Raw genomic sequence first — 5000 nt, forward strand, 5'->3', positions numbered from 1 at the left:
TCCCCCCTCCCCACCACCACCACCGTCGCCGCCCTCATCACTTCGGGGGCAGCCGCGCCGAGAACGAGAAGAGCAAGTCATGTAACACTCGTCTTCCTAGCACGGGGGCGGGTCTCAGAGGTCGCGAGGCCGGGGTGGGGTGGGGTAGGGGGTGAAGGGCAGGGGAGAGGGGAGGGCCGGTCAATACAAGCTCTGAGTTCCTCTTGTTAGTGCTGCGGTTTAAAAGGGTTTCCATAAAAAAGCTCATAAAGGCAGGTTAGATTACCCTTCGCTCTGGCGCGCCGGTCCGGTCCCCCCCCTCCATTCCCACTGCCCCCACCCCTCCCACCTCGCTTCTAAACCCTACAACCCGGCGGATTGTTTCACCCATTTCTTCTTCTTTTAAACCGATGATTCTATTCAGAGAAGGACAGGTCCTTTTGGCTCAGGTAGCCTCGCACGGACCCCTTTCTGTGTGATTTTATCGATTATTTTATTATTATTATTATTTTTTTTTTCTGTCCGCATCCAGGTGATTCCATCCAAAAAAATAAAAGGAACCTCACCCGCCCTTCCTTTGGTGTACTACAACCTGATGGCTTACTTTATTGATTTTATTCTGGTTATGGGCAGGTGGTTTCAGGTACCCTCGCACGTCCCCGCCTCTCCCTTATAAACCCGATGACACGGTTGCCCTGTGTAATCCCTTCTCAATGGTGTCGCAATTTCAAAAATTTCCTGGGAAAAAAACAGACGATTTCATTCGACTTATGGCTGAACTTCCATGGTTGGGGAGGGCTTGAGACCATACTGACGCACTTAACAAACTTTCTTCTGGCTACCACTAGACGATTCCATCCAGCTCAGGGTCGAACCCAGTACTCAAGAGATTAATATATTTCATTCTAAATTGAACTCTTCGTTCTTTTTTTTTTCTTAAATTGAATAGACGATCATCAATTCGTCCTCCACCTCGTTTATCAGCCCCAAACCTTGATGCATTTAACCATTTTACTCACATAAGGAAAAAATCAATTCGACATAAGAAAATAAAAAATCTAATACTTAGATTATGTATGAAATTAACTCAATTCAAGAAATAAAATATATATATGATCCACTTATGCATATGAAACGTTTGCATACCAGATACAGTGCAGCGTAATATTAGGAACATATTTACCTCCTGTCATCTAATTTCTTTTCCCCAGGAACTGAGGGTGAGGGTGGGAGTGGGGGTGAATTAATAACTGATTGATAACGTCTGTCCTATACCGACGACCTAAACAACGTCGAGTTGCGCCCGATAGGATGTCTTCGAATACGACCTGAGGAAAGAAAGAATGGTTCACCTGAGGCATTACTGTGCACTCTGGGTGGTATGGACCACACAACGATCTTCTAGACTACAGAAAACATCGCACATGAATCTTTCCCGGAATTTTTCGCCCTGACTATCTTTAGGTAGAAAAATATTTTAAGCTCCATTCACATATATCGACTCTTCACCCTGCACCGTCCACGACACGACGTCGTGTTCTCAAATAAGTATGCGTGTCCGTGGACGCTTCCACACGTGGTCGTGGTCGTGATGTGTGAAAGCAATCACTGACACCTATGATTATTTAAGAGACCGACGTCGTGTTTTGGACGATGTACGGCGAAAAGTCGATACGTGTGAAACGAACTTTAACTCTTGGTTTCTGGGATCAGCCAACAGCCGAATAAGAACTTCAGTGTGAACAAGAAAGAAATATGTAAACTATATAATTTCAGTGTAGACGTTAATAGAAAATATTTATATCTGAAGGATCTATACCTGAGCTGAATGAAATCATCTAGTGATACATAAAATCTTATTCAGCGGATATTGAGACAGGAGAGAGAGAGAGAGAGAGAGAAAGAGAGAGAGAGTGAGAGAGAGAGAGAGAGAGAGAGAGAGAGAGAGAGAGAGAGAGAGAGAGAGAGAGAGAGAGAGAGAGAGAGAGAGAGAGAGAGAGAGAGAGAGAGAGAGAGAGAGAGAGAGAGAGAGAGAGAGAGAATCAGTCGTAGCAGTAACTAATCAATAACTTTCGTAATCTGTTTATGACCCTAATCCACGAAGTTGAAGCACAGCCCATGAAACTTAGTGACTACGTTACTGATTTTGTTCTAGTTAACGTGAAATATATATTTTTTCAGTTTAGATTTAGTACATCAAACACTAGTTCCCAGTCTACTGGCCTTGTTCTCGCTAGCCCCTGATGATTTCGTTCAGCTTAAAGAGATGAGTAGGCTTTAAAAGCTCACGATTTATAATAAAAAAATATATATAAATAGATAAAATCAAATAAAAAAGACATACGCCGCATTCCTTCTTTCTTGGGCACGATCTACGAATGAACTATCTCTTTCTCTCTTTCTCTCTCTCTCTGTCATTCTGTCTCAATCCATCTATTTACTGTATCTCTCTCTATCTGTCTACCATTCTATTATACAAGAATCGACTTTATATCCAAAGTTCCTCCCATCACCAAACTTCCACACCGTTACCAGATGAATATGATTTATATATTCAAACACCGTCTATCTACGGATCCGTATCCAAATGCCCCATCATATGTCCATCATAGTAATATCATCGTTCTGCTAAACCTCACAACACTTACTGACAGCCATCCTGAAACAACGATTCCCACGGCCAAAACTTTTTTCGGTGCTTCAAAAACCCACCGCCTGCCTCTGATCTCAATAGCCAGGCCCTGGACTATGCTGTGTCTTCTGCATGTTTTACCAAGTGGCGTTAGTGCCTCAAGGAGATTAGTCTCGATTATTTTTTCCTGGAACATTTGAACGGTCCTAATAACTATGGAAGTGGTATAGAGCTAACCCTCAAGATAGAAATTTACATATGTATGTATGTGTGTGTGTGTGTGTGTGTGTGTGTGTGTGTGTGTGTGTGTGTGTGTGTGTGTGTGTGTGTGTGTGTGTGTGTGTGTGTGTGTGTGTGTGTGTGTGTGTGTGTGTGTGTGTGTGTGTGTGTGTGTGTGTGTGTGTGTGTGTGTGTGTGTGTGTGTGTGTGTGTGTGTGTGTGTGTGTGTGTGCGTGTGTGAGCGCGAGCGCGCAGTTTTTATTATTGGTATATATGCACACACAGTTGTTGTCGTGATGTTAATCTCGACGTGGAGCACTTTACTCATCCAGGGAGATGAGTCTGTAAGGACGCAGATCAACGAGGACATAGGGAAGAGGAGGCGCGAGGTGGGGGGGGGGAGAAGATCGTTAGAAGCCTGCTAGCGTTTGACTCCTTTAGTTTAATCCTCCACCTGAATGGCATGAAAGAACATTAAAAGACCCATGTTTCGTTTTGACAAAGATGAACAAGAGAAAGTAGTAAAAATAAAACTATGATTTAGTGCCTCAAGGAGATTAGTCGTGTGTGTGTGTGTGTGTGTGTGTGTGTGTGTGTGTGTGTGTGTGTGTGTGTGTGTGTGTGTGTGTGTGTGTGTGTGTGTGTGTGTGTGTGTGTGTGTGTGTGTGTGTGTGTGTGTGTGTGTGTGTGTGTGTGTGTGTGTGTGTGTGTGTGTGTGTGTGTGTATGTGTGTGTATGTGTATATGTGTTTCTGTGTTTGTGTGTCTTTGTGTTTATGTGTTTGTGCAAGTACATATGTATGTACTGTATATAGGGTATGGTGAGAAATCTGCATAACCAACAAATAGATGCATTCCTAACTGATCTAATAACTATTATCACATTTCTAATAGTGTCTTATATTATAGCTTAATTCCAGTATCTAAACGGATTTCAAAGGACGAGCAATCACTGCCACATTCCCCACGTCCATCACTTCCATTCCGAAAATAGATCTTCAAGTCGAAGGCTACTTTCGCATAAAATTATATTTTTCATAACTACACATTATAGATTTTTGTTCTAAGATCATGTGATTTTGTTCATTCGAAAGGAGACCAACACCCGAAAGGAGGAGAGAGGACTCAGTTTGTTAGGACTCCTGAAATTACCATTAACGACGTATTGGGTGATTCCAGAACTCAGACCCAGACTGGATATCACAGTGCCAATAAGCCTTATGTCCATATACAAGGTCGTTAGGCGTGAGCCCTATAGTCACCTTACGCTCATGAACCCCAACATCTAAACAACAGGAATGCTGTACTATATTTCTACCAAGTCACTTTCCTTCCCAAAGAAAGAAAAAGAAAGAAAAGAAAAAAGAAAAAAAAAGAAATGTCAGTTTGATAGCATCATGAAAAAAGGATGACGTCATCTATATAACGTCATGGATAAACCAATTCTATCATGAATTCAGTGACGTCACTGAGATATACTATGACATCACAGCCCAGGAAGACCCGAGGCGTCATTGGGTCCCCTCGCTGGAACGTTCTTCATCACGGCTCTTATTTGATGGCACCGCGGGCCGGCACGAATAGGGCCACACTGTCAAGGGGAAGAGGCACTGAGGATGTGCAACAGGTTTCCTTGCATCGTGCAGCGTTGCAGAATACACTTTTGACCCCACCAAGAGCAATATTGGGGTCCCAGACACCCTTCAACACGGGGACGTGACTTGAATTGAAAGTAATCGCCGGATGTTGAACATGAAAAAAAATGTATTTACCTCCGTGACACGCGCACGCGCGTGTGTGTGTGTTACACATACACGGTATATTACACATGTAGAATAAAACCATAATACTACAATATTTCATTACGTATGAAAAAAAGGAGCAGAACTTGGTGAGTTGTAGATTCTAAGGTTGATATCGAGGTGGAATAACGCCATCAGAACCCTAAAACAATAGCCATCATCATGTTGTTATTTTCCTTTTCCTTCCTCTTTAACGATGAGCCAATTTACATAAATTGATAGCTGGCAGACGCTCTGTAACAATGTTGATTCAAACACTGCATCTAGTAGTTCTTACCTATGTAGCTCTCATAAATATATGACATCTTCGTCGATATGTAGCCTGTTATATCTAGGAAGGAATACTAATATCACCCCCATACGTACCAT

This window comes from Oratosquilla oratoria, chromosome 27 (assembly GCF_046742065.1).
Source record: "Oratosquilla oratoria isolate Oo_2021 chromosome 27, ASM4674206v1, whole genome shotgun sequence".
In the NCBI taxonomy this organism is placed as follows: Eukaryota; Metazoa; Arthropoda; class Malacostraca; order Stomatopoda; family Squillidae; genus Oratosquilla; species Oratosquilla oratoria.